Raw genomic sequence first — 12,922 nt, 5'->3', positions numbered from 1 at the left:
TCTCTCTATATGAAATTCTCTTTGTATAATTTGCGCACCAATATCAATTGGTTGCTCATTCGTGAACGGCGAAGCCATGACTGGATGACTTCCACGCACCGTCACTGATTACGTGTGTAAACTAATCCTTGTTTACGTAGAACAAACCTGCTATTAGGATGTGTTGCTATGACAACACTTCCAGCAAGAGTTTCAAAAAACCGACAGATCCAGGATCAGGCCAGATCATCAACAATTACATCTGGCTAAACGACTAATCCACGTACAAAAAATACCCCCCAGGTGTAGTAATTTCAATTTTCAATTCTGATATCAAAAATATTCAATACAAAGTGAAGTGCATTTTCAGGATAAGAATTTTGTACATGTCTTTTTGAATTATTTTTGCTGATTTCTCAACATGTGTTAGTCCTTTGAACTTTGTGGTCACCTACAAGTTTACTTAACATAATAGAATTAATAGCATCAATATAAATAGGTAAATATTAAACAAAGATGCAAAATAGACGAGTAACAAAGCTTTAGATCAGAGATGGGCAAAGTCAGTCCTAGAGGGTCACAGTGGCTGCTGGTTTTTCTTCCAGCCCAGTTGCTTAATTAGAAAACAATCCTTGCCAAAAATTTAATTTCATGGCTTGCTAGTGCTTTAACTCTGTCATGTCAGGTCATTCTCATATCCTAGATTTTTTTTTCCTTTCTAAAGATATCATCCAAATGCTTTAAAGTCTAAAACAGATAAGTAATTCTCAATCCTGTACTTTTTTGTCTTCACTTTCCTTCCATGTATTTAATTAAACCAAACAGTACATGAGAAATACGTACGGGTGTAAATGGTAACAAGCTAAATGAAAAACTGGTGGTTTCTTTTGTCATTTGCATCCTATTGCTGATAAGGAGCGAGACTGCAGCTGTTTAAGACTAAAATAAGCAATAAGGGTTCAAAATCTTAACGAGCGAGACAACTAAAATGAAGCATAAGTGTTACTTGAACAATAAGTGCTTCTTATTAAGCAATTGGGTTAGAACAAAAACCTGCAGCCACTGCGGCCCTCCAGGAACAACATTGCCCACCCTGCTTTAAATGAAAAAAGACCAGGAAATGATAGGAAGAAATCTAAGATAAACCTAGCAGGAGCCAGAGCCCAAAACACTGGAAAACCCTAAGTGCATCAAAACGAAAATTGTTAAACAGAACTGCAAGTCAAATAACACATCAAGTCATTAAGTCCCTCAAAATATTTTGAAATAAAAAATTGAACCTCGAAATATTTTAGAACAAACCCTACAAGTTACACATTAGGACTAATGTACCACCATCTTAAATAGTGCTGTCATGGTGACATCACAGATCACAGGTCATGTCACTAGGAACTGGGGTCATTTCTATAAGCAATATTTCAGCAACAGAAAGCAAAAAAACCAAAAAAAAACAAAACACAATATTATACAAAAACTTTTAATAATGACATCCAAAGTACAAAAGATTAACCTAGTCACAAAAGAATATAGCCAGAACAGTACTAGTCTTAAGAGCAACTTGTATTGGTGTTGGCAGCTTTTTCTTGTTCTACTTATTGCTGTTACTTGATTGATATGTTAATTTTCAGGCTTTGTGACACAGTGGTTAGCGGGCTGATGGTTCTCCATTCTCATTTCAGATTCGGTATGAACTTGAATTACTCTTCCAATGTATGAACAAAATGTTGCCTTGATCCTTCAGTGTATCTTACATAATCTAAAAACATGGCCATGTTGGTTGAATGTGCGTGATTACCAGTGGTTAGTTTGTAGGGGCATCCATTCACTTTCTAAAACTGCTTATTCCAATAGTCTTGAAGGGCCAGTCTCTAACAGGCAATTCCCATAGAAGACTCACATCTCATCTCATGCGGAGCCAACTTAACATTGGCAATCAACCTAACATGCTTACTACATCTTTTTCATGTGAGAAGAGCCAATTCACTGGCAGAGCTGGCAGGGACTCTAGAATAGTTAGGTAGCAGTGATAACCACTGCAGCACCATGTCATTGATTATTTCTGTTGCACAACTTTTTTGGACCAAATGCCTATTGACACATATTAAAAAGTCAGTTGTAAGTACTTTATATAATATTACACAAAATTTTGTAAATATTTTTTAAAGAAAGCATCTACTAAATGAGTAAATATAAACGTAAAATCTTTGAATGCTGCTATTGGCTGAGTGGCTATAACTGAAAATGGTATTGATACTAAAATTATCCTAATGTATCACAACCTAACATTTACAATACAGCATATCCTTGGCATGTGAGAATGGGCTCTGTGATGCTTAAAACATTTTGGACAGATCTTAGTTTATTTCCTGCACTTTCAGTCTAAATTTCAAATAAGAAATAATTTTTCCTTAGCAGTTTGAGTAGTCAGCTTGGAAAATAAAACATGTTGACAGAGTAAAATTTACCTGTGCCACTTCATTCCACAGCAGCATTCCAGCAACTTTGCAGAACAGTAAGCATAATTTCGCATCATCTACTAATTTACTATATTAATCCTGTGCTGTCACGGGTCACTCTTTAGGGAAAAGCCCTATTTTTGTTCATAGTGAAGTTTAAGAGGAAGAGGACATAAGATTTTACTTCTCACATGAAGCAGGAAAGTTCAGTACTGGAAATATTTATTTTTCCTTGCCACTTAGATTATTAAAATTACTTCCAGCTTCTGTCTAATGTGAGTGTGAGAGCTACAAGGCTGTGCTAGTTGGAAATGCATTAATCAGACCACTAGCACTGGCAGTGTTTAGGTGCACTGTTTATCCACACCAAATTAATGAGACTAGGCAACTGCTCTTATGCTTGTAATGTACAATGTAGAAAATTTATTCTATTCATAATTAAGTAGTTGAAATAGTTCTGAGATGTTTTCAGTTTAATACAGCTGTTCCAATTTTTGCTGTCATTGTTTTGCTAAGAAAAAACATTACATTGATATTCATGACTTCATGGTTAACTATAATTACTAGCAGGCTTTAGTATATTCTACCTGCTTATTTTTTCTTTCATTTAAAAATCAATGGATCTCCTGGGCCCTGAGGACAATACTCAGTAGATAATTGGCTGAATTTAACTTGGTAGGCGTGAGAACAAAAACATCTGTCGTCCTGTGAAAATGCCTGATATTAAAGTATGAAAGTTCATATTTCTTTTAAGTTTAAAATTTACAGAAACCAGTTTATGGTCAACTGAAGAAATCAGAGCTTATCAGATATAGTAAACTAGCCAAGAAATTTTAGCATGTTTTACAGCTGTTAGGATCAGCTATAAGATATAACTGGGTTTTAACCAAAAATGTAGATCAAAGAAAACCATAAATTTTATTACTGCAGTATACACTTAAGCACAATATGGAAATAATTAAATACACATTTAGTAAACATGGAGTTAAAAGAATTAGCTTTTGCACCTGACATAGAATTGTTCCACGTCTGTCCTTCTTTATTAATATATGAGTCATTTATTTGCTAACAAAAATGTCCAGTTATTTTATTGTAGGCAGATCCTTCTCACAGTCACATATAAAGGCTATATTAGACAACTTTTCTTTAAGGTTTATTTAGAGGTTTTGGCTCTTCCAGTTATTGATTGACATTTTTTTAATGTGAATGGAAGAAGTGTTTGGAAGAATATTCACCATAGAACGTTATTTTAGACAAGCGCATGTATTTGAAGTTTTTTTAACGTCATTAACTTCATCTTATTCTCCTTCAACATTTTTGTATTTTTACAGGTTTATCATTGAAATATCAGGTATTATATACACCATCCAAAAAACAAAAACAACAATGCTTTCTTTATACAACTATTTTTGCAAAGCTATTCTAATGATATGACAAACTCTATTTTGTGTGTAAATTTTATATTTGAACAGTCACAATGGAGACTATACTCTGCTCAAAATTTATACCTAGGAATAACTGTTGAAAAGATACATTTTATTAATTACTGTACTGAATCATTTATTTTAATCTTTTATGAAATGTATGTTTTGTAGATTACCGATAGATAGATAGATAGATAGATAGATAGATAGATAGATAGATAGATAGATAGATAGATAGATAGATAGATAGCACTTTACTTGTCCCCAGGTGGGAAATTTGGCTTTTGTTGAAAAATAAATTTTTGTTTAAATAAATAAATACATAAATAGGTAGATAAGTAAGTCAATAAACACATACATAAATACAGACACACACTTTGGTCTATAAACAAACCTAAATGACTATAAAGCAAGGAACTTCAAAAGAAAGAGAACTTCTGACTTGTCTGTCACAGTCACAGTGAGGCATTATGCAGGTATATTGCTGTTGGTAGTATTTCTTGACAAACTTCTGCTGAGTAATTAGTGGGCTGAAAGTCCTCTGTATTAGTGTGTCAGAGAGAAGATGTGCACAATTGTTTATAATGGCATTCAGTTTTGTTTTAATTCATTCCTTCACAAATGTCGTATTAATGTCACTAAAAGTGCGGCAGCAACTTCCACCTGCAGCTATAGACTCTTCGGTACGCGAGCGACTCTCCACGCTAGTGTTTTGATCTGTTGACTTTTTGTTAAACTTTAATTATTATATTGAAATTTCTTATATCAATTATATGTACTCTTTGGTTACGACAAAGAAACCAGCTTTTTACAATTTTTTTATCATACTCTTGGTTGATTAAATTGGGACTGCTTAAGATCATTTCCTTGGTTTATTTATCCGTACGTGGATTAGTCGTTTAGCCGGATGTAATTGTTGACTGTAACTTCACAAGATATATCAATTTTAGCCTTCTCTGCTGGTTGTTTCATTTTGCTCTAGATGTGCTCTGTCACCTTGGCATGTCACAGGACTGGGACTTCACAAAGTGTGATTTGCCTCATATGCAAAGGCAAGATGGGGGTGGGGGGAGAAATCAATGCTATTTCTTTTTTATCCCTTCTACCCCAATAACCATTAGTGCAAACGTAACAATAGGCTTTATAACTATAACACCTGGCAATGATAAGAAATCCATGTTAATCCTATCATATGTAAAAATGGTACTACCTTAACCTAAGACTACAAAATATCAACAAAAGTACAAAATTAATGTTTCTATGACCAAATAGTGAATTTTGTGAGCTGGAATGTTAAGGGTTTCAATCATGAATTAAAGAGAAAGTTTTCATTCACTTAACAGGTCTAAATGCCAAGAAAGTGTTTTTAAAGGAGACTCACTTATTAAGCAAGGACCAGTTTTGGTTTCAAAGAGAGTGGTCTGGCCAAATGTTTCACACTAGGTATAAAAAGAAAACTAGGGGTGTGGGAATCTTATTACACCAAACTATTCAATTTGTAGTGCCAGAAGTAATATCCGATTCTGAAGTGCGATATTGATGGTCAATTTATCTAATACTAAAGTGATTTTGATTAATATCTATGCACCTAACGTGGATGATAGAAATTTCTTCCAAAATCCATAATTTGAACAATCACAAAATTATTATGTCCAGAAACTTTATTTGTGTTTTAAATCCAGACCTGGATAGATCCTCAGCAACAGCGGCAATAACATTTAATACTGCAAACATAATTACACAGTTTGTAATGGATCATAACTTATTAGACCCATAGAGGTTTTTAAAGCCTAACCTAAGAGCATACTCCTTTTTTTCACCCATACATCACTGTTACTCAAGAATTGATTATTTCCTCATAGACAATAATTTTTTGCCCACTTTCACATCTTGCAAGTACACCACTATTGTTATCTCTGACCATGTCCCTCTGATCATGGAGCTTAAATTACCACGCCCTACACACTGATCTAATAGCTGGTGTTTTAACTCCATGTTATTAGCGGATGAGAACTGTACAGAATTCAAATCCAAGCAAATTTATTATTTTCTTGAGACAAATGCATCCTCAGAAGTCTCAGCAGGTATACTCTGGGAAACTCTGAAGGCATTTTTTATAGGACAGATTATTTCATATCTTACTCACAAAAATAAATTGAAAAGCAAAAAAGGCATCTGAGTTAATAAGCAAAATTACCAGAATATATCTGGAATACGCTAGGTCTCCAAATGAGGCACTTTATAGAAAAGACAGGTTTTGTAGTCAGAATTTAACCTGTTGACGACTAAAGAAATGGAACAGCTCATCTTTAAATCATGACATCATTATTATGAACACAGACAGAAGGCCAATAAGATCTTAGCCCAACAAATCCACAAGCACGAAATCCGTAATGCAATAACAGCAATTAACAACACAGATGGAGATAAAATTATTGACCATCTTTATATATAATCTTCATTTAGATCTTGATCTTTGTTTGTTCCGTGAATTCACTGCCTTGTGTGGTGTTCCTGCTGTGTTCAGTAGAGGGCAGTAATGATGGAGGAGGAGAGGAAGTGAGGGGGAGGATCGTTGGATGAGGTTGGAGTGTGGTGATTAAAGAGAATTGAACTAAAGGAGACTACGTGCTGTTTTTGTACTGGCTGAGTACACAACACCTTGGTTGTTACTTTTGTTTACAAACACTGTCGATACCACTCTTTGTGTTTAGATCTGGCTTCGACACCACTCTTTGTGTTTAGATCTGGCGTCAACACCATGCTTTGTGTTTAGATCTGGCGTCGACACCTGCTTTGTTGTCGAGACTGTGGTTTTTTGTGTTTCTATCGACCGTCGTTGGCAGCACTTCGTCCAAATCAAATGTTCATCCACTTCTTGGAGTCGGCAGCCAGAGTATATAAGTCAGACACACTTCTGTGATTTTCCATCAGTCAACGTTTGGAGTTCAAGAAAGAAGCATTGGTTCTTCCTTACTCTTTGGATTGCCACAAAGCAACCTGCGAGATTGGAGAAAGGTTGAGAAGAGATCGTGAGAGGAAACGACAGCGTCATGAAAACGAGACGGACTGTGAACGGAGAGAAGCAGAAATGCTCCTCCACCACCACATAATTACTATTCAGACAGTGATTCCGAGTAGGCTGTTCCTATCGAATCAATGTCCAAGGGTTTTGTTTTGTAATTTTGTTTCCCTTATAAAAAATCATAATGCTGTGCGACGAAGGGCCCAGTTCACGACTGGCAGCCGCGTTTAAACAGGGAGCCCTTCACAGACAACTTTTACACGCGCAACGTAGTTGGGCGCACATGGCTAGTAAAAATATAACTTACACATTTGGAGTCCTAATATTCTTCTCAGTATAAAGACGATGAGACACAATTGAATGAGTTTTTTGATCCATTACAGATACCACAGCTAGATTCTCTTAATGTTGTGGAACTGGATAAATCACTGACACTTACAGAATTACTAGATATGATAAACTCACTTCATAGTGGGAAAGAAGCCAGCCCCGATGGCCACCCATTGGAAATTTATAAAAATACTAGCTAAATACCCAGTGGCTTCACTCACTGAGTGCAAGGGAAAAAAACTAAAATGTAGTATTTATAAAATAAGTTTGTTAATTACCAATGTTATTTTTGAACAAATAAAGAGCATTTACAATAACATAGAAATTATACAAATATTAATTATTAAGTAGTAAAACATTTTGATAAAAGAATTTGAAGAAGATATAAGAAGCGTATAAATTATTAAACAAACATTAACATTTAAGAAGTATAGATACCTTGAGTACTCAATCATAGAGAATACTAGGGATGTGGCTGCTGTTGTTTGATACAGATGTCTGACTGTTTGGACAGGAGTGTGATATTACTGCAAACATTTTATGAGCTTCAATTAAAGAGCTAATTTGAGTAATATTTAAAAAGTAATGGCTTTAGAGAAATAATTTCCTCCTGAGTAGTTTATTCTTTAAGAATTCCAGCATATTAACTTAAGACTGTTTACCAACATTGATTTGTTTTGTCTCTTTATTTATAACAAGTCATTCTTGTTTCAAAGCCTGTTAATTAACCTTGCTTCTACCCAATGTATTTAACTGACTTATATGAAAAGACCTAACTTTTTAAAAAAGTTTTAGTTCAAGAATGGATATTATATAGGAGATCCTGATCCTTGCAGCAGAGAAATTTGATGGTGTAAGATTGATTATTAACAATATATTGCTGATGATGGATATTGATAGCGGATCCTACCATGCTATGATTTGTAGAGAGCAAGAGTACAAAATCAGACAGAGGGAACAGACTTGTCTTCTTCTACCAGCATTCTTCACTGTGTATACCCTGCACAAAGTAGCATTGTTTGCGACAGGCAGTAGTGAAGTAAGATTTTTTTACACTTCTCTTTTTTAGTGGACATATCTTGAGTCTCAGCAAAACACTGAAAGTTAAACCAAGCTTTTCCACCAAATAAAATAGAATTTTAAGTAATGCTTCTTCAATTTTCACAAGTGTTTCTCCATTAAGTTGCTTATAATATCAGCCAAAATTCATACATTGTTTTTCACCTGCCAACAATTTAAATATATATTATACCCATTAAGGAAAAATAAAGCATTTACTCCTTAACAACTGAAGTTTATGCTTCCTTGTACAGTGGTACCTCTGGTCACGACCGTAATTTGTTCCAAAACTCTGGATACGACCCGAACGTAATTTCCCCATAAAATTGTATGTAAATACAATTCCAGACCGTACGAACTGTATGTAAATATATTTTTTAAGCACAAAAATAGTTAATTATACCATAGAATGCACCGTGTAATAGTAAACTAAATGTAAAAACATTGAATAACACTGAGAAAAGAGTTTGTGCTAGACCCTTACGAACCGCTCACTGTAAACACTTTTTTTATGAGTTTTAAGCACAGGGAAAAAAAAATTAAAAGCCACTTCTCTTGCGAAACTTTTCAAACCATCCTCTACTGGCTTTAAATTCCTCACCTTCACCACTCGAAGAAGGATTTTTTTTCAGCAAATCGCCATGAATCTTCCTGGCTTTCTCGCATATGATCGGCTCGCTTACGCTATCCCCTGCAAGTTGCTTCTCGTTCAACCACACTAGCAACAGTTTTTCCACCTCTTCCTGCACTTGAGGCCTCTGCTTGGTTAACATTGTAACTCCTTTTGCAACATCAGCTGCTTTGTTAGGCCCTGTATATGCAAACAAAAGAAAATGGGAAACGGAGAATGGGAAATCATTGGCGCATATGAACGCACATAGGGGAAACTGGCCGTCAGTGTTTTTGTTCGCCACCAGAGCGTGTGGTTGTGAACAGATGCAAAATTTTGGCAAACTTTTTGATCGTAACCCCATTTGTACATGTTCGGAAACGTTCATGACCAGAGGTTCTACTGTACACATCATCTTTATTTTACTAAACTTGTTTATAGTACTACAGAAAAAAAAAACACTCAATATCTAATAAATAATTTTGTCATATGAATGTGCTAAGATTGCTTCATAGTCAAGAACAATTGTGATGCAAAATACATAATTTGGACCTGGTAGGTATTATTTTGAAATGAAGTAAAAACAGTAATAATCTGTTTTCTAAGTAGCTGAGGGTCTGGCAAAGCAGCTAGTTAGTCATTCATGAGCATAAATAAAAAAAAGGATTTTATAATAAAGTGGGTAATGTGGCAACAGATGAAAAGTACAGACAAATCCAGTTGTTAAAAAAAGATATGAAAGGTTGAAAAAAAGGACATAATAATAAATGAAAAACAGAAAATTACAGGATGAAGAAAAAATTGTTTCAAGCAGCCAACTGCTGCCTCAACCCAATTGTGTAATCAGTCCCAGAATGAGGATTTACTGTACATCAGCCCATAAAAAATCCATTGAATGAGAAGATTCATTCTTTGTGACATTGGCTGTGTTTACAGGTGCTATTACTTCCTGGTCAGCAACATCTTTGTTTTATTCTGTCTTACCACACACATTAAAAAATCTATGTATTGCTGTTATTGCATTTGAAGCTATGGAAAATCACTTAATCCATACCTTTTTGTGTTATTCCTCTAACCGAGTACTTTTTAACACTAAAGAATTATATGGAACTTATTCTAAGTGGTAAAATAAAAACTGTAAAATCAACAAGCCAATTTATAAGTTTACCAACAAAGAGTTGGGGGTATGTTAGGTGGAAGTCCTGGAGAAAAATTAGATGTGATTTTTATGTGCAGAATGTAAATGTACACAAGAAACATTTTTGCCAGAGTCAAATGCCCACATTGAATGGACACCAAGTGTTTAATTGACACCAAGTTTGAAAACGCAACTCTAATCCTTGGGTTCATAAATATGCAGTGAACAAAGTAGGATACTTTTGAGTCTCATCGCTTGAAATCTGGCATCTTTTGAATTTCATACTGTTATTCTCTATTCACCAATAACCTAGCCACAGGGGATGCACAAACCAGTGTGTTTCTTCGTGCCAGCCAAAAGCCCGGATAAATGGGGAGGGTTACATCAGGAAGGGCATCTGGTGTAAAATTTTGCCAGATCAATATGCGGGTAACAATACAATTTTCCATACCGGATCAGTTGAGGCCCGGGTTAACAACGGCTGCCACCAGTACAGGGTGTTGGCGGAAATTGGGCTACTGTTGGCTGAAGAAGGAGAATAAGATGGAGGAGACATTCCGGAGGCAGGTGGAGGGGAGGAACGTAAAGAGAGTGGAACTAAGGGTAGGAACTTTGAATCTTGCCAATATGACTGGTAAGGGGAGAGAGTTAGCTGATGTGATAGAGAGAAGGAAGGTTGATATACAAGGTGAGACACAAAAATAACCGGATTGGTAAAAAAAAATATATTTATTGATGAATTACAGCATTCTAAACATTGTCACCTTCTATATACTCTCCCTCCTGATCTCTACACCGCTCCATACATATCTTCCATTGATTGAAACAGTGCTGGAAGGCTTCTTGCTTGATGCTCCTCAACAGGCTTGCCGTTTTTGTCTTAACTTCATTCACTGAAGTAAAATGTGTTCCCTTCAGGTCACTTTTGATTTTCGGGAACAAGTAAAAATCACAGGGAGCTAAATTGGGTGAATAGGGAGGATGATCGAGGACAGGAATATTTTTGTAAGTCAAAAACTGCTTTAAGGAAAAAGAGAAAATTCGCGAGAAATTTGATGTTGATTCGCTGTTTGATTTTTTTCACCTGACATTTTCGCAGCAGCTCATGTACAGTTAGGTCCATAAATATTTGGACAGAGACAACTTTTTTCTAATTTTGGTTCTGTACATTACCACAATGAATTTTAAATGAAACAACTCAGATGCACTTGAAGTGCAGACTTTCAGCTTTAATTCAGTGGGGTGAACAAAACGATTGCATAAAAATATGAGGCAACTGAAGCATTTTTTTAACACAATCCCTTCATTTCAGGGGCTCAAAAGTAATTGGACAGGAAACAGCACCACAGATGCGATGTTTGTTCTGAGGGCATTGTTGGAGAAGTATAGAGAAGGCGAGAACGAGTTGCATTGTGTCTTTGTGGACCTGGGAAAAGCATATGAGGTTGACAGATGAGATTAGACAGGATGTTTGCTGATGATATTGTGATCTGTAGCGTGAGTAGGGAGCAGGTTGAGGTGACCCTAGAGAGGTGGAGATATGCTCTAGAGAGGAGAGGAATGAAGGTCAGTAGGAACAAGACAGAATACATGTGTGTAAATGAGAGGGAGGTCAGTGGAATGTTGTGGATGCAGGGAGTAGAGCTGACAAAGGTGGATGATTTTAAATACTTTAGATCAACAGTACAGAGTAATGAGGATTGTGGAAAAGAGGTGAAAAAGAATAGTGCTGGCAGTGTGGAAAGGGTGGAGTAGAGTGTCAGGAGTAATTTATCACAGACGGGTATCAGCAAGATTGAAAGGGAAGGTCTTCAGGACGGTAGTGAGACCAGCTATGTTATATTAGTTGGAGAAGGAGGCACTGACCAGAAAACAGCAGACAGAGCTGGAACTAGTAGATTTAAAGACGCTAGCTTTTGCATTGGGTGGGATGAGGATGGATAGGATTAGGAATGAGTACATTAGAGGCTGAGCCCAGGTTGGAGACAAATTCAGAGAGGCAAGATTGTGTTGGCTTGGACATGTGCAGAGGAGAGATGCTGGGTATATTGGGAAAAGGATGCTAAGGCTAAAGCTGCAAGGCAAGAGGAAAGAGGAAGGCCTATGAGAAGATTTATGGATGTGGCGAGAGAGGACATGCAGGTGATGAGTGTAACAGAGCAAGATGCAGAGGACAGGAAGATATAGAAAAAGATGATCCACTGTGGCAACCCCTAACGGAAGCAAGATTCTCTGTCCACCATCACTGCAGTGAATGGAAATACCTTATATCTGAACCAACTAGAGTATACCAGATGTAGCTGAGACACATAGAATATGACATGAATCCTAAAATGCATTGGTAAAACTAATTTATAATCCTCAGGACTGAATCTTTTAAAGACCATATAAGGTCTGATGTACCTATGAGCTATTTTTCCGAGACAGAACCCTCAGGGAGGTGCCTCTAATTGTGAGACATGCCTTCTGCCCTCCCTTGAACTCAGGACCAGTAATCAGAGTTGAAAAATAACTATACTATGATTTGTGAGCCTAATGTTTAGAATGTTTCAAGTGCATACAATAGAAGATGGCACCACGATAACAGAAGATGGCGAGGCTCAGTACATTCTGCCAGTGCCAATTAGACTGTGTGCTCACTTATACGTAGATATGTGTCATTTTATTTACATTTTTTTAAACCCACTACTTTGGGTTGCATTTATTATGATCACCAGACACTCATAAACATAGGTTCTCAGGTCACTCATCTGACTCCATATTCGCAGAATCAGCTTGCCTGAGTGAGATCCATCATAAAAATGCTGACAACATCAGCAAACGCTCCAGAACAAAATGGGAAATGTATGGGAGTGCATAACATGTTGAGGATCAGAGAACATTGACCACTGCTGCCTACTG

Source organism: Erpetoichthys calabaricus, chromosome 5 (genome assembly GCF_900747795.2).
Source record: "Erpetoichthys calabaricus chromosome 5, fErpCal1.3, whole genome shotgun sequence".
NCBI lineage: Eukaryota > Metazoa > Chordata > Cladistia > Polypteriformes > Polypteridae > Erpetoichthys > Erpetoichthys calabaricus.
The sequence above is the reverse complement of the archived record's forward strand: the minus strand, read 5'-3'. Positions refer to the sequence as shown.